General features: G+C 44.0%; 1 pseudogene; it reads left to right on the top strand.

Moving 5' to 3' along the window:
* The first annotated feature begins 615 nt into the window (after positions 1-615).
* Positions 616-18,300, top strand: part of LOC138444960 (low-density lipoprotein receptor-related protein 11-like) — a 37,042-nt pseudogene continuing 19,357 nt past the window's right edge.

Here is an 18,300-nt window from a genome sequence, read left to right as displayed (position 1 = left end):
CTGCAGTGATTTTGGAGTCCAGAAAGATAAAGTCAGCCATTGTTTCGACTGTTTCCATATCTATTTCCCATGAAGTGATGGGACCGGATGCCATGATCTTAGTTTTCTGAATGTTGAGCTTTAAACCAACTTTTTCACTCTCTTCTTTCACTTTCATCAAGAGGCGTTTTAGTTCTTCTTCACTTTCTGCCATAAGGGTGGTGTCATCTGCATATCTGACAGCTACCTTCCCTGCCCACACACACACACACAAAACAAACAGAAGCGAATATGGGCGGGCCCGAGCTTGCGGGGTGCGGGCCCGGAGGGGCGGTGCTGGGCGGGGCTTGACATGCCCCACTTCCCGCGGCCGCTGTTCACCTCCGGGAGCTGATCCTGTAGACGCGCCCTCCTTCTCGCCGATCTGCCCCGGCTCCTGGCAGAGAGTCGCCGTCTCTCTCGGGCTTCCAGGAAGGGACGAGGAGTGGTGCCAAGGCGGCGGGCCGGCTATGCCTCCAGCCGCTACGGTTCCCGCCGGCGACCGCGCGCCTGCGGCCTCGGGGACGCAGCGGGGCCCCGGGGAGGCCGCGCTTTGAGGTCCCCGGGGCCTAGCGCCCGCCGCGATCGCGCCGTAGAACCCCGGGGCCGGCGCTCTCCCGTCTTCCGCCTCCCTCGCACTCTGACGGCCAGCGTCGCCTCGCTTCCTCCGCCGCCGCCCGCCATGGCCTCCGCCGCCCGGGAGGGCGCGGGCTCGGGGCGCAGGCGCCCGCCGCCGCGTTGGGCACTGCCCGGCCTGTTGCTGCTGTGCTTGTGGCTGCCCGGTGGTCGCGCGGCCGGCTCGCCCTCCGCGCCGCTGTCCGAGCTGCATGCGCAGCTCTCGGGGGTGGAGCAGCTGCTGGAGGAGTTCCGCCGACAGCTGCAGCAGGAAAGGCCGCAGGAGGAGCTGCAACTCGAGCTGCGCGCGGGCGGCGACCCCCGGAAGGCTGCCCGGCCCCGGGGGCGGCGGCTACAGGGCCGGGCCCGACGCCATCATCCGCACCAAGGACTCGATCGCGGCCGGCGCCAGCTTCTTGAGCGCGCCGGCGGCCGTGAGGGACTGGCGGCAGTGCCTGCAGGCTTTCTGCCTCGAGCCACACTGCCCCTTGGCCGTGGTGGAGCTGCCCCTGCGGCCCGCGCCCCCAGCCGCCGCGCTCGGCTGCTACCTCTTCAACTGCACCTGGCGCGGCCGCAGCGTCTGCAAGTTTGCGCTGCACCGAGGTTACAGCAGCTACAGCCTCAGCCGCGCCCCAGAGAGCGAGCAGGAAGGCCTGGAAGCCGGTGCCCCGGCCCTCGCCCGGGCCTCATCTCGCCTGGGTAAGCACGCCACCCGAGACCAGGGCCTGGTCGCTTGGGCCCTGCTGTCGCTGTCCTTGGACCTGCTGGTGGCTGCGTCTGGGAGACCTGGGCCCTCCTCAGTCAAGTCAGAAATAAAACATCTGGCTTTGATGTCTCAGTCCTAGGGATGGTTTTTGAGAAGCCCCCAGTAGATTGGGTGGAAGCGGACATGGTGGACTGATTCTGGAATTTTTCTAAGCTGAGGGAGGAATGCTGATCCGAAAGGATTCACAGAAATTCGATTTAATGGAAGAGAAAAGTTCAGGAGGGAAAGTCTATTTTAGTCTCAGATTCTTATAAGATATGGTCTGTGTCAAGTAATTACAAGAGCAAAATCTAATTAGATGCCAGATTGCTCATAGCACACCCTTATTTCTTAGGTTGGCTCTCAGGATCCATGATTCCACCTAAAGTTGCTTTATCAGACAAAATTCAGAAGGGAATAGGTAAGGTTATTTTGAAGTGGGTCTGACTATTTCCCATGAACTATGGTTCTCTTTTTTAAGGAGTGGGGAGAAAAGGAACTCGATTAATTGAAAATGAAGTTTAAAGCACCTCTCTTTTGAAGAGGAGCTAAAAAGGATGCTTCTCGTTTGATGGTTTTTATTCTGGGGATGATCAGAATGAGAATTAAGACCCAAACAGGAGGCAAAAAAAAAAAAAGGTGGCAGTTGGAGATAAGATCTCAGGAACTGAAACCTTGATTGGGCCTGCTTGTGTTCAGCTGAGTGTGTTTGATTGTGCTCTGTTGCTGTTTGGTTTATGATGACACAAGAATGAAACCATAACAAGACTAGAGGGGCGTAGCCTCAGCCACTTTGGAAATCTGGAGTCTCCATGACCTTTAGGTCCAAAGAGAATGGTCTGGAAATCTGTGTCCACAATGGCCCATCTCCCTTCCCACCTCCAGTGGAATAAACATCCAAGGTCACCCGAGATTTCTAGGCCTTGAGGCACACACTGCAAAGGACCCCAAAGTTTTCTCCCTGAAGTGGAGGCAGGAGGCACTTTCACATGCGTCCCTCAGCCTACTCATGGCTGTTAAACACACATCTTTCCTCTGCCCAAGCAGGGACTCAAAAATAAATCCCAGCACCAATGAAACAAAATCCCTTTCCCTTCTCACTGCACAACTGGAGGAAACCAGCATTGCCAAATGGAGCTTTCTTATAAGCCAGTGGAAACAGAAAGGAAAGTGGAAACAAGGAAAGAATATATCCACCATGGGGGGTTGGGGGGAGGGACTTTAGCTTATTGTAGAAGTTTCTGGATCATTTTTTCTTCTACTCCCTTTTTTGACCTTCCTTTCTCTGGGCGGGGGGTGGGGGGAGTTTGTCTAGTAATTCACTTTGGAGATGCTCAAGAGTACACCCAGATGACCACTGGGCTTGGTCCTTATTCACGAAAAGAGCCGCCCTGCTCACAAGTTCTTTGGATCCCAGGAATATGGACACATGGAAGGGTGCTGCTTGGCCCAAATGCCCTCATTCTGTCTGCAGAGAGGGCAAAGGTCACTCTAACCGAGTGTCTTGTGTTTTTCCTACCTAGATCCTTAACCTCCTGAAGTTCCCTGTGCTTCTGAGACTAAGTGGTTCCTTCATGAATGTTTTTTTGTTTTTCTGAAGCTGTGAGCACAAGTAGTTTAAGGCTAAAGAAGCATAAAAATGGTTTAGAATTTTACAGAAAATGTTTTAGGGTCCATTTGAGGTGAATACAAGGACCATGAAAAAAGGGCAGGGGGCCAGGTGGAATTGCGCAGTACACATTTTTAGCGGACCCCATCAGCCCTGTTTGTTGTTATAGCAGACCCCCTCAGCCCTGTTCTTTGTGGACATGTACTGAGTTTGATAAGTGGTACTGCTATAAGCTCCTTAGACACGTGAACTCACTCTGTCCTCACAGATCTGTCCTTTCCAAATCTCGGTTCTCTGATAATCCCCAGGGTACTCGAAGGCTTGGTGAGAGAAAGTAACCTGCCCAAAGGTCCCATAGCAGCTGCTTTGTGGAGCTATGCATTGTGAGTTGTGAGCTGTGCTCTGTGAGTTGTTAGCTGTGCTGTGTGAGTTGTGAACTGTTGTGTGAGTTGTGACCTGTGTTGTGTGAGTTGTGAGCTGTGTTGTATGTGTTTTGACCTGTGTTGTGTGAGTTGTGACCTGTGTTTTGTGGAGCTGTGAGCTGTGTTATGTGAGCTGTGAGCTGTGTTATATGAGTCGTGAGCTGTGCTCTGTGAGTTGTGGAGCTGTATTCCGGGGCAACTTGAATGCTTTCTCCAACAGCATCAGGACACCTGGAAGCAGAGATGCCCTCAGAGTTTCCAGGGTGAGACTGACTAAGCAGCTACCTGGGATGATGGGAGGAGGTGGGAAGGAGTGGAGTATGCTGGAGAGAGAGGTGTGCTGAACTGACGCAATCTGCCTGCAGTCCTATGCAAAGGGCAGGGCAGGGGGCTTGCAGTCCTGAGTCCTGAATTTGAGAGCCGGCTCTTCTCCATGAGGTTCCCTGCTCATCCTCTTAGGACTTGAGTGCTGGCCTTGCCTTCCAGCTGGGCTGTCATGAGGATCAAGGGTGGACATGCTTTGTGAATTAGAAAGGCGGTTCCCACGTACCTGATGTCACTATGAGAGCTTGGCTGTATTGTGTGGCTGACTGGAGGACCTGGGGGGGTCTATGTTTTCTGATGAAAGTGAGGAGCAGCAGGAAGGAGGGAGTGGAGCGGTTAGGACCTCAGAGGACCCGGAGAATGCAGTCTCCAAGAGCTCAAGGGCCAGCACCCTTATGCTCTTTCCACTGGATATTCAGCCTGAAAACCAGGATCTCTAGGCAAACACTGGGTAATCTGAGAAGTCAGGCTTGCATCTGTATTAGGGAAAGTCAGTGTTGGACAGCACTCTGCCATCCCCTCTGTAAACCCATGCGTAGCCACCCCAGGCCTCTCTCCCATCTACTCCAAGAGCAAAGGAAAGAACTGACCTGGGAAGGTTCAAAGCTCATCCTTCCGTGAGTGCCTGACTATTGCATGCTTCTCACATTTTCAACCTCTCCCTTTTGTGTTACAAATAAATATCACAAAAGAGTTGCAAATAATTATGTAATACTATTGAGATAACCAGTGGGAATACATTGAGACCTGCAACTCTGATCACACAGAAATTCCAAATGGGTTAAAGAATTAAATAATTTTTTAAAAAATTAGGCCATAGGTTACTCCATACATAGAAGATTTGAAGAAAATAAATCCACTATTACACATCTGGGGGGAAGATAACTTTCTCATCAGTTAAAGAGATCACGAAGAGAAAGGATGTAGTATACACATGTTTTGAAAAACTTCATTATGTCAAGAAACAAAAGAAATTGCAAATAGAAGTCTGGGAAGATATGAGACCAGTGTATTTGTTGTATTAATAGTAAGCTTATGTGAATCAGGAGCTTCTCTGGTAGCTCAGCTGATAAAGAATCCGTCTGCAATGCAGGAGATCTGGTTATGTGAATTAGTAGGAAAAACAAAAAGAAGTAGGCAAAGGATATGAACAGTTTCCAGAAGAGGATATTTAATTGATAAACATGGAAAAATGTTCAACCTTAGAAGTAAGCAGAGAAATGCAGATAATACCAGCTTACTGTTCCCAGGTGGCACTAGTGGTAAAGAACCCGCCTGCCAATGCAGGAGACCTTAGAGACTCTTTCAGTCCCTGGGTCAGGAGGATCCCCTGGCGGAGGGCATGGCAACCCACTCCAGTATTCTTGCCTGGAGGATCCCATGAACAGAGGAGCCTGGCAGAGTATAAGTCCAGAGGGTCACGAAGAGTCAGACACAACTAAAGCAACTTAGCACACACACATGCGCTGTTATTACACTGGCAATAATACGTTTACTGAAGAGTTACATTGGTATGCATGTGGAGAACTTCTAATCATACATGGTCACTGAAAGTGTACATTGAAATGTCTCTTTTGGAAATCAATCAAGAAAGATATCAGAGAACCTTAAAATATTCATTCTCCTGAGATATGTTTTAAGGAAAATGATCCATGCTAAAGAAAAGTGTGAGCAAAAAAATTATTATGGCATTATGTATGATGATGAAGAAAATTGGTAACAAAGTAATGTCCAGTAGTAGAGGCTAGGGACTTAAAATGACAACTGTGAAGTTTATACAGTGATGCAAGCAATGGTAGGATATATGAATAAATATCAATAAGTAAGAATATATCAATAAGTTAGGTTAAATTCAGGATGTAACTTTATATTTACTGTAAATAGAATATATGTGAGTGCTCCCAAAATATAGTGGGTTATGTGGAGCCTTTCAGTTAGACAGATCTGAGCTGACATCTCAATTGACAAATTTATCACTTGTGTGGTCTTAGGCAACTAAGTTAGCCAATCTGACCTAGTTTCCTCAGAGACTTGTGAAAATTGGGTGAATTTATGGCTCAAAAATGCTTCATGTGATGTCTGGTACAAAGAAATCACCCAATAAACAGTAGTTGTTACTTATTATTGGGTTTCCCTGGTGACTCAGTGATAAAGAATCTGCCTGCAATGCAGAAGACCCGGGTTCAATCCCTAGGTGGGGAAGGTACTCTGGAGAATGGAATGGCTGCCCACTGCAGTATTCCTGCCTGGGAAATCCCATGGACAGAGGAGCCCGGCGGGCTATGGTCCATGGGGTGGTAAAGAGTTGGACGCGACCAACTAGCTAAACACCAGCATCACCAACATTAATTGCTATTATTGGCAGCTCCGATGGGGAAAGACCAACAATACACACCAAAAATGAAGACAATCATATTGTAGTTGTAAATAACTTTTTCCTGACATGTTGCAATTAAGAAAAATGCACTATGAAGAAAAAAGGTCACAAAAGCAAACAAACAGAAAAATCAAGATGGACTTTGACCTTTAATATCTAAGCCTCTTCTCTTGGTCTGGCTGGCCCCACTTCCATATCCTCAGCCTTGACTATTGGTGCCCACGCAATAAGACCCAGATTCCTCTTTCTTGTCAATAAGGCGTTGTTCAGAGCAACATATAGAAAATCAGAGTAGTTAATATACCTCTCTGCGTAAAGTGCCACCTTGATATGCTCCATCAAGATGGATGTGAGTTTTATTTCATCTCTGTGGATCATACCAAATATGCTTGATCGTCAAAAGAAATCAGTGTTTCCAGAGTACTTCACGCTGGCTTATTTCATTTTTATAACAAAAACTCAAAGTGACATTTAAGCTTGTTCTTCATTAAGTCAAAATTTTTCTTGAATGACGGCACACTCCTTTCCTCTTTTTGTTGTCATTTGTTTATTTTTAAGACCTGTTTCTGGCTTAAGTCGCCTAAGCCAAATCGCTCTGGGTTGTTTTATTTTTAAGATTTTATTTACTTGTGTGTTTATTTATGGTCGTATCAGCTCTTCACTGCTGCATTCGGGCTTTCTTTGGTTTCAGTGCATGGGCCTCTCATTACAGCAGCTTCTCTTGTTGCAGAGCTCGGGCTCTCAGGCTCTAGGGCTCAGTAGTTGTGGTGTATGAGCTTAGTTGCCCCACTGCTTGTGGGATCTTAGTTTCCAGACTAGGGATCGAACCTGTGTCCCCTTCCATGGCAAGCGGATTTTTTAACCACTGGACCACCAGGGAAGTCCCAGCTCTGACTTATTTTTAAATACATTATACAGTGTAATTTGCCTGGACTTAAACTGAGGAGGAAATACAGTTCTATTATTTCTGATACAAGGACCAATTTAGAGGATATGAAGATTTTACTGTGTTCATAAACCATATCTTTAAGCTTCCCTAAAGAAAAGTAAATGACTACAGTGATTTTTTTTTTTCTTCCAGGAGGGCCAGGATTAGGTTTATAATATATGCAATATTTCCGAGCTTATCTGATTTTTCCATCTTAAGTATTTTTGGTTAAATCTTTGAGGGCCTAGGACTTCCCTGGCAGTCTGGGGGTTAGGATTCCGCTCTTCTTCCGGTTCCCCAGTGGGCGAGTGTTCAATCCTGGTTGGGGAACTAAGATCCCACAAGCTTTGCAGCAAGGCACAAAAGATTCCAGACTTGTAATGTAGTAAACCATTGTGTGGAAAGTGATGAACCTTCCAGAAGCAAAGGAAAGTTCTCTATAGAACTAAAAGAGGGCCTGTTAGTAAAGCAGTTGTCATCTCTCTGCTTCCCTGGGAGAAGCAGAATAAAGTCATCAGGCACTGGCTCTTTGCTCAAGGGGTAAAAACCAGACCAATTGTCTTCTAAGGCAGGGGTTGCTTATGTGGCATAATTTGAGTACTAGTCCTCATTGTTTTAAATGACTGTAAAAATGGGACTCATTTTCTCAATAGGAATATGTACCCTTAGGCAACAGCAAGTGTGCTGATTCCTTGTGTTAGTCGCTGAGTCGTGTTCAGCTCTTTGTGATCCCATGAATTGCCACATGCCATCCATGCGTGCGATGGTGGGATGTCCTCCACTATCTCCTGGAGTGTGCTCAAACTAATGTCCATTGAGTCAGTGTAACTATCTAACCATCTCATCCTCTACTGTCCCCTTCTCCTCCTGCCCTCAACCTTTCCTAGCATCAGGGTCTTTGTCAGTGAGTCAGCTCTTTGCATCAAGTGGCCAAAGTATTGGAGCTTCAGCTTCTGCATCAGTCCTTCCAATGAACATTCAAGGTTGATTTCCTTTTGGGTTTACTGGTTTGATCTCCTTGCAGTCTGAGAAAATAATAGGATTACTGCTAGCTTCAAATGTCAGGCTGTTGCAGAAACCAGTACTTGAGAAACCAAGCACCACACTTGGAGAGCTGGAGAAGTCAGGTTTATTACACCAGCGGGCCCAGAGGAGTTAACACTCTATGCTCTGAGCCCGGAACAAAGGGATTACAGAGTTTTTATAGACAGACTGTAGTGGGCAACACTAGCTATTAATAGGCTGGTTTAAACTAAGGGATTTCTCATGTGGGGGAACAGTGGTCAAGATGGGGAGGGTGACCCGACAGTGGACATGAAGGTAATTCATGTTGTAATTGTAAAGAAAACTAATGTTTCAGCAAAATGATCTTTCTACTTACGTTCCCCGAATGTCTGTAAATTGGCAGAAGTGTAAAATGGAGAAAGCATAAAAATGGTTGTTGAAAAAGTGTCTTATTATATCAATTTACTTTTCTTCTGAGAAAACTGTGATCCTGACCATGTGTTTTGTTCTTATTTTATATTTTTGGCCACACCGTTCAGCTTGTAGGATCTTAGCTTCCCAACCAGGGATAGAACCCAGGCCCTTGGCAGTGAGTGCATGGAGTCCTCAGCCCTGGACCACCAGGGAGGACCCTGGCCGTGTGTTTTAAAGCTTACCTTCTTTCTTGCTTTTTTGTCAACTTCTCCAGAGCACATAAAAGCTTCAAGGGGGAAGACTCATGCTTTGTTTTGTTGACTCGGATTAAAAAATGTTTTTAAAACATTTAAGAAATGTTAAAAGCATTATGTATTTTCCTTTCTTCTTTGTTTCAGTTCAGAGCCCAAGTAGAAAATATGAAAAATACAAAAGCGCATAGAGAGGAAAATAACAACAAAATGAACTTACTCTTTACATGATCCAGAAAGCAAGCTTCTCACTTAGCATTAGGCCTGCCTGAGTTAGTTGAGTTAATTAAGTGAGGAGAGTTTGACATCAAGGCCTCCTATCAAGTGCTCCACACTGATTTTCATATGGTTTACCTGGGCTGGAATTGCAGCCAATGGGAATCAGCCTCTTGTCCAGTGCCTACCTACACTCAATTAAGATGTAACTGACATGCAACATTATATCAGTTTCAGATGTAGTACATCATGACTTGATATACATATATATTGTGCAATGATCATCACAGTAAGTCTAGTTAACATCTGTCACCACACAAAGTTACAATTTTTTTTTTCTTGTGGTAACAACTGTTATGATTTACTCTGAATCTTCAGTTCAGTTCAGTTCAGTTGCTCAGTCATGTCCAACTCTTTCAGTTCAGTTCAATTCAGTCACTCAGTTGTGTCTGACTCTTTGCGACCGCATGAATAGCAGCACACCAGGCCTCCCTGTCCCGGAGTTCACTCAGACTCACGTCCATCGAGTCCGTGATGCCGTCCAGCCATCCCATCCTCTGTCGTCCCCTTCTCCTCCTGCCCCCAATCCCTCCCAGCATCAGAGCCTTTTCCAATGAGTCAACTCTTTGCATGGGGTGGCCAAAGTACTGGAGTTTCAGCTTTAACATCATTCCTTCCAAAGAAATCCCAGGGCTGATCTCCTTCAGAATAGACTGGTTGGCTCTCCTTGCAGTCCAAGGGACTCTCAAGAGTCTTCTCCAACACCACAGTTCAAAAGCATCAATTCTTTGGCACTCAGCTTTCTTCACAGTCCAACTCTCACATTCATACATGACTACTGGAAAAACCATAGCCTTGACTAGACAGACCTTTGTCAGCAACTTTCAAATAAGAGACAGTGTTATTGACTAAAATCACCATGCTGTACATTACATCCCATGGCTTTTTTATTTTATGACTGGAAATTTGTACCTTTTGACTCCTTTCACCTAGCCCTGCCCACTGCCTCTGGCAACTATCAGTCTGTTCACTGTATCTCTGAGCTTGGTTTGGGGTTTTTTGCTTGTTTGTTTGTTTTAGATTCCATGTAAGTGTGAGATCATACAGCATTTAATTTTTCTGCCTGGTTTGTTTCACTTACCATAATGACTTCAAGGACCATCCATGTTGTTGCAAATGGCAACTTCCTTCTTTTTGTACACCATATTTTCATTTTGCTCTTATCAGTTGATGGACGCTTAGGCTGTTTCCATATCTTGGCTATCATAATAACACGGCAGTGAACATGGGGTGCATATATCTTTTTAAAATTTTATTTCTTTTTGGCTGCTCTGGGTCTTCCTTGCTGTGCGCGGGCTTTCTTCAGTTGTGGTGAGCAGGGGCTACTCTCTGGTTTCAGCGCAAGGGTGCTCACTGCAGGGGCTTCTCTTGTTGTGGAGCACAAGCTCTAGAGTACTCGGCTCGGCTTCAGTAGTTGCGGTGTGGGCTCAGTTTGTGGCCCCATGGCACATGGAATCTTCCTGGACCGAGGATTGAACCCGTGTCCCCTGCATGGCAGGCAGATTCTTAACCACTGGAACACCAGGGAAGTCCTGTGTGTCTTTTCAAGTTAGCGTTTTTGTTTCCTTCAGATAAATACCCAGACGTTGAATTGCTGTATCAACAGAGTCTTCAGTCCTTAGGAAAGTGGCTTTTTATTAACCCTGCTGGGCCTCTTTGTAGATAAGAGTATTTCCTGGCTTAGGCAGATAAACTTCATCCAAATCACTCCAGTCAGAGAAGGTGGAGAAAAATCTGGGTTGGTTTGCCAGGGCTACCATAGCAGAGTATCAGGCTGGATGGCTTAAACAATGCATTTCTCAAGTCCTGGAGGCTGGAAGTCCAAGGTCAAGGTGTCAGCAGGTCTGCCATCTTCTAAGGCCTCTCTCCTTGGCTTGCAGGTGGCTGTCTCCTCCTTCCTTCATCTCCACAGGCTCTTCCCACTGTGAGGAAATACTGATTTCTCTGCTCTTGGGATGAAAACAAGAACAGTAATCAGCTAGTCCCTCAAGACTGATTTAAGCACGTTGATTTAGCCAAAGACTATACAGTCTTAGAACTGGATCAGACCTTCGACCAGCATCTTACCCAGTCCCCTATCCATACAAGAGCCTCTGCTTTCACCTCCCTTCTAGTGGTCGTGCAACCTGCCTGGTATTTCCAGAGATGAAAGCTCACTAGTTCGCATCATGTCCTGTGACATCTTGAATCAGCTCTCATTACTGGGCCAATAGGATGTGCCTCCCTGTTACTTCTGTGCATCTATGTTGGGTCTTCCTTTTGGAAAAGCACTGAACACATCTTTTTATTCTATGCAGCAGCAATTAAAGTCCGTTTTGTTTTTTTTTAATGAATGTCACCACTGAAAATGGTCTTCTCAGAACTCAACGCTCCCAGTTCTTACGATGTTCCTCATTTGAATTGGCTCTTAGACTGTCCACCATCCAGCCTTTTTTAGATTTTCTCAGGTTCATCCTCGCCCTTCTTAAGATCTGAACCCCCTAGTTGAAACCCATACTTAAACTGTGGTTCTTCCTGACAGACTATTACCTCCTGTGATCCAGACATTGTCTCACTTCTATTAATGAAGATTCATTTACATAAACCATTTTAGTATCTGCTTCTCACTATAGGTTCGTGTTGAGCTTTCCATCAAAAACTATAAATATGCATGCTGAGTCATGTCCAACTCTTTGTGACACCACAGACTGTTACCCGCCAGGCTCCTCTGTCCATGGGGTTTTCCAAGCAAATGCTGGAGTGGGTTGCCGTTTCCTTCTCCAGGGTAGGTTCATATTGAGCTTTCCATTAGAAGGAACACCCAAAGCCTGCTTCATCTTTCCACACAAATTTCCATCTTGAGGTCTCCCCCATTCTGTGTTTGTGTAATTGATTTATTTGAACCTGACTGCAAGGCCATATGTTTACCTTTTTATACTTAAGTGTAGTTTTCAGCTACAACAGAAATAATTTTTGAACTTTGAGTATCATCCATTATATTGGGCTTGGCAAAAAAGTTTGTTCATGTATGGCTGAGTCCCTTCACTGTTCACCTGAAACCAGCACATTGTTAACTGGCTATATATCCAAATACAAAACTTAAAGTTTAAAAAAAATTTTTTTGTTTGGGTTTTTCTATAAGATGTTAAACCTGATGAAAAACTCAAATGAACATTTTGCCAACCCAATGTTTATTATTCCTCTGTGCATTGTGTCAGCTGCAAAATTAATACATTTTTACTGAAATTTCTGAGAATTAAGATTGATCAATCTTAATTTATTTAAGATTGATAAATCTTAAGCCTTAAAGAGGGCTTCCCTGGTAGCTCAGACAATAAAGAATCTGCCTGCAGTGCAGGAGACCCCCGTTCAATCCCTGGGTCAGGAAGATCCCCTGGAGAAGGGAAGAACAACCCACTCCCACATTCTTGCCTGGAGAATTCCATGGACAGACCATGGGGTCGCAGAATTGTACACAGCTGAGCGACTAACACTTTCACTTTTACTTCCAAGATTGATCAGAAAAGGATCATGAACAAGCCACTGATCAGACCTCTATGAGAGTTCCCTTGAGGTGGATGCTGACTATTAACTGGCACTCATGGATATATTTGTTCAAGCAATTGCAAATCTGTCTCTATGATCACCTAGATTTTCATAGTTGATATGAAAAGCTTTATTCTGTAGATTATGAATTGTGTGTATGAATGCCAAGTAAAAATAATGCTTATGATTCAGTATTAAATTTACTGAAGGTGTTTATAAAGAAGTAACAAAATTAGGCATTTAAGGCTGACTAAAGAGGAAAACGTGTGGGGCTTCCCTGGCAGTCCAGTGGTTAAGACTCTGCACTTCCACTGCAGGGGGTGGGGATTCCATCTCTGGTCAGAAGAACTAAGGAAAGAAAAAAGAGGAAATTGTGGACAATTCCCCAGCCAAGTTATAACAGTGATAGCACACAGACCTAAAACTCTAAAGCCACCATCTAATAACAAAGCCTGCAAAAGAGGAGCTATTTGCTCTCAAACTGCAACTGTCTTATAGTGGTTATTTATAATTATTTATAAATAATTATATATATTATATATACAAACATATATTGTATATATTATATAATATAATATATTTTATACATTATATTAATATATAAGTATATTTATAATTGTATATTTATATAAATATATTATATAATTATATACACTATAATATATTATATATAATCACCATATATATAATTATATAATATATATAATAGTATATATTTATATATACTACAATATATATAAATATATATTCGTGAGACATTCACGAATGCCCTCAAAGTTAACTCAACTCTCATTGGTCAGGCTTTCCACTGAGTGCCTATCCCAACCCCTTCTCGTGCCCTCCCCTCCCCTCTCTTCACCATCTGCAGAATTCTCACCCCTTTTCTCATCTTCCATGTACGATAGTCAATCCTCGCTTTGTTTTGCAATACTTTAAGACTAGTTTCTAGGACCTGTCCTTTCACATCCAAATCACCCATTCAGGTCTCAAAAAAACAAAAATAAATGAGGTTCTCCATCTTAAGAAGAATTATGCTGCCACCTTAATTATGATCAAATTAATAGCTAACCTTCTCAGCTATTCTCAGCACTTTAAATTGACTAAGCATAAGGAAAACTCGTGTTCTTATGGAAAAGCTCACATGGTTTCCTCATTTATGAAGGAAATGAGTAAGAGAGATGACTGGCCATGACCAAGAGGATCTGTTTGTTTTGCTTTGTGCTTTGACTGACCCTGCGGCTTTCAGGATCTTAGCTGCCTGACCAGGGATTAGACCCAGGCCACAGCAGTGAATGTGCCAAGCCCTAACCACCAGACCACTAGGGAATTCCCAAGAGGTTTCTGAATTTAAAGTTACATATTTTCTGCTTTCTAACAGGATATTCTACATCCATTTAACTGAATATTATTCTACAACACATTCTTAAATGTAAGAAGACACTTTTTTTAGATAGTCCATTATATGTTGCTGAGTTTCATGATTATTTAATGTAATACATTAAATCTGAAGTCACAATGTAAAATATGATACAGAGTATGACAGTGTTCAAGGAGATTTGAAATTCATAAATCTGTAGATTGATTTCCATTCATCAGATGTGGAAAATTGAGCTAAGCTGTCTTAAAATACCATGTGTGAAAGTGTTAGTCGCTCAGTCATGTCTGACTCTTTGTGACTCCATGGACTGTAGTCCGCCAGGCTCCTCTGTCCATGGGGATTCTTCAGGAAGAATACTGGAGTGGGTTGCCTTTCTCTTCTCCAGGGAATCTTCCCCACCCGCGTCTCCTGCATTGGAGGTGGAGCCACATGTAACGGAAGCCTACTAAAGGATGGATGTTATTTACACTGATAACGTCATTATTAACTTAAAACCAATTGCACACTGGTGTGTCTGCTATAAATAATTAACTTTTACAAACAGATAGGTGTATTATCTACACTGAAACATGTTTGTGAAGTGGAATAATAATTACACCAGGACCACAGAGATAAACTGAGACTGTCTTGAGCAAACAGATACATGGGTCCCTCCTGATAAAACTCAAGTTTCATGAGACCGAATGATTAGTCTCCTAATTAATCTCATTTTTAGATCCCCTTAAATGGATTTAAATAGGGTTTTAAAACTGAGGCTTAGAGAAAAGGTTTTCTGGGAAAGGAACATAAATAGAAAAATATTGACTTTTTGTCCTAGGGGAAAGAGAATGCCAAATAAATGTCGAATTTCAAATTGTCTTCTGTCTTACGTAGGAGATGTTTTGTGGTTTACCCCTCCTCAGTCAGATTCCCTGGGATATAATCTGGGTCAATACTGAAAATGACTACAAAAGGAAAGAATCATATATGTTAAGGACAACATTAAAAAACATATTGAAAGACTTTCTAAACATTTAGTTAGCAGGGTTTTCAAGGCAGCCTGGGTTGTTTAACTAATACACAAAGTTCCAGAGAACCCATGTGATCTTTGAAGAGTAAAGGCTATTAATAACTATATCTGTCTTCTGTTTTTCATTTATGTTTGTTGATAACAGGTCAAGAAAATATATAAAATCTATACTATCACAACAGAATTTATAAGGATTATGAAGGATTTCTTTAGAATTATTTTCAATGAGGGACAGAGTGATGAGTGGATAGGGATTTCAGTCATTTGTATGCTACCAGGATTTCTCCCCCTTCCTCTTTCCCCCCCCTTCCCTCCTCTCTTCCTTCTTCCATTTCTTCTTCCTTCTGTCCTTCCTCTTCCTTCTCATCTTTATTTCTTCCTTTCTTAATATTCTTTCCCTTTACCTCCTGAAGCCTAGAACTATACTTTGTACTCACTAGGATGCTGTTGCTGCTGCTGCTGCTAAGTCACTTCAGTCGTATCCAACTCTGTGTGACTCCATCAGGCTCCCCCGTCCCTGGGATTCTCCAGCCAAGAACACTGGAGTGGGCTGCCATTTCCTTCTCCAATCACTAGGATGCTAACACTCGCTAATTGATTGGCTCTTTTAAAAAAAAGAAAAAAACGATTGACTATTTTGCTAACCTTTTAACCCTCAAATTTTTATCATCCTTCCTAGCAAGATCAGCATTGTTCCACACTCTGGCCTCACACGGATGTTAGGAAGGGCCACTAAGAGCTATCGAACAATTACTTTGCATCTCATCAAAGGAGATCCTAGACACATATCACCTATTGTTTTTTCTTGGCTACTGGACAATATCTAGTCTTCATGAAATAAACTGTAAATCCCTTTAATAAAAGTTATCCTAGATATTCTAGGCCATGGGGTAGGGGTAGAGGAGCGAGGGGGAGTAGACTCTTTCTAAATTTTAAAAAGAGAAATGATATTAATAAATAACTGAGAAAGCTTCCTATCACATTTCAACTATTTCTTTCCTCCCTCAGTGAGTCAGTTTAACAGTGAATGAAAGAAAAAGTCTAACGCAGCCTCTGCTTGGCTTTGGTTTTTGAATCCTTGATTCACCACTTCCCTGTGCCAGATGGGATAACAAAAGGCCTCTTTCAAGGTATTATCATGGCATGAACAGGGACACCCTTCCATGGCCCAAGACTGGGCTCTTGTCTAACACTCGGGCACAAATGTTCCAAGGAGACACAGGTGCTGACAAAGTAAAAGAACTCACTGGGAAGAGGTGCCCGGGTGGAGAACAGCAGGATAAGGGGACCCAGGAGAACTGCTCTGCCACTTGGCTCACAGTCTTGGCCTTTACGGTGATGGGATTAGTTTCCAGGTTGTCTCTGACCAATCATTCTGACTCAGCGTCCTTCCTGGTAGCGCACACATTGCTCAGCCAAGATGGATTCTAGCGAGAAGGATTCTGGGAGGTTGGTAGGACATAGTGGTAAAGAACCTGCCTGCCAATGCAGGAGACAGAAAGAGACACTGCAACCCCCTCTAGTATTGTTGCCTGGAGAATCCCATGGACAGAGGAGTATGTCAGGCTGCCGTCCATGGGGTCACGCAGAGTTGGAGACAACTGAAGCTACAGTGCACACACACACATGCACACACGCACATGCATACACACACGTGCGCACACACGCACACACACGGTAGGACATACAGACTGGCATCTGCTCCCTTCTTCTGACCTTTGCTGAAGTCTTTCAGTTGGAGGTAGTTCAATAGGTTCCACGCTCCTTACTACTGTAGAGTAACTCATGCAAGTGGTTCCTGTCGAACGTGGCCAGAGTGAGTGGGCGGTTTCAGTCAGTGGTTCTCCTAACATTATTACTGTGATGAAAGGATGAAATGCAAATAAGACCCCTGGAACAGTGAGCAGCACAGAGTAAACAGTCAAAAAGCATATTATTCTATTTATTCTGAGATCATCTTTCCTTCGATGGTATCCACGTGGTCTCTGGTAGTCCTGTCTTGCACCCAGACAGACTATGTTGGTGCCTGGGTAATGTTCTCTTAGAGATTCTCCCAAGGAACCCCAAATACTTACTCCCTGTGTTCAACAGTGCCCAGAAGGCCTTTAACAGGGAACAAAACCTCATACCTCCAGTGCCTGTGGAGGAAATCCTCCAAACTCTGGTCTTGAGGTAGGAGATAGATGGACCCTCCACCTCATGTCCCCCATACCCACCCCTCTACACACACACCCAGGGTGAGCATTGGAGTTTGTTCCCTGTGGACAGAAACTCCAAAATATCATAGAGGGACCATCAAGAGAGGAGGCTGGGCCCCTGCCCAGATAAAAGATTAGAGACCACATATTACATATTTCTCATTCTTGAAATCAAGGAGACCCTCCCAACTAGAAAGCTCCTTGGAGGTCAAAACGGGAGTGATGTCAAATCTACCCATAGACCTCTTCGGTGGAGTCCATCTTGCCTGAGAGATGTGCGTGCACATGTGGGAGAATCCTGAAATATTCCTAATACGGATTCTCAACCAGGCAAATCAAAATGATCGGCCAAAGGACACCCAAATGAAAAAATGTCCCATAAAAGTGATTCAGACTGCCACTAGGGCATGACTCTCTCTCTGAATCCGCCTGTGTGTCCGTCCACAGGTACTGCATTCTTTTTCCTCCTAAGAAACACTTGTTTCACTGCTTCCCGTCTTTGTGGGGATTCTTTTCTGCCAAGCCGAAGGGGCAGGGCCTTGTCCCTGACCTCTGGTCTAGTGTCTAGGATTCAGCTCTCAAGGCCGTACCCCGACCTCAGTCTACAGAACCAAAGCCCTGAATTGCAGGTGGAGGCCACCGCAGATCAGTCTGGGTCAAAACAGTATGTGGGGTTTTTTTTCCCCCTCCTTTTGGAGATACAGGATAATGTGTTTATTTCAGAATTACTTAAATTTAGTAACCTTAACAAACAGTGAGTTTGAAAGTAACAGTGACACTTTTGTAATTAAGTCCTATTCAGGCCCCTTTTGTATTGACTCAGGGAAACAGTTATAGTTCCACTGATTCATTTCCTGGGGACCACCAGTTTTCCACTGGTTTCCAGACACTCTCCCCCTCCCACACATACACACCCCTCTGGAGATCCAAGTATAATATGTTTCTTTTGGAATTACTTAACAGATTTAGAAGCAACAATGACACTTTTATAAGTCCCACACAGTCCCCTTTTGTAATCACCCAAGGAAGCAGAGTTCCACTGATTCATTTCTTGAGGACCATGATTTTCCCACTGATTTCTGGACAGTGGGTTTTTTTTTTTCCTCTCTCTTTTTTTTTTTTTTCCTAAACAGGACTTTTTTGAAAAGTGCAGTTTCTGTTTTTTTTTTTTTTTTAAGACATTTATTTTATTTATGGGCTACTCTT

This window comes from Ovis canadensis, chromosome 8 (assembly GCF_042477335.2).
Source record: "Ovis canadensis isolate MfBH-ARS-UI-01 breed Bighorn chromosome 8, ARS-UI_OviCan_v2, whole genome shotgun sequence".
Taxonomy (NCBI): domain Eukaryota; kingdom Metazoa; phylum Chordata; class Mammalia; order Artiodactyla; family Bovidae; genus Ovis; species Ovis canadensis.
Note: the sequence above shows the minus strand (reverse complement) of the source record. Positions and strands in the feature narration are given on the sequence as shown.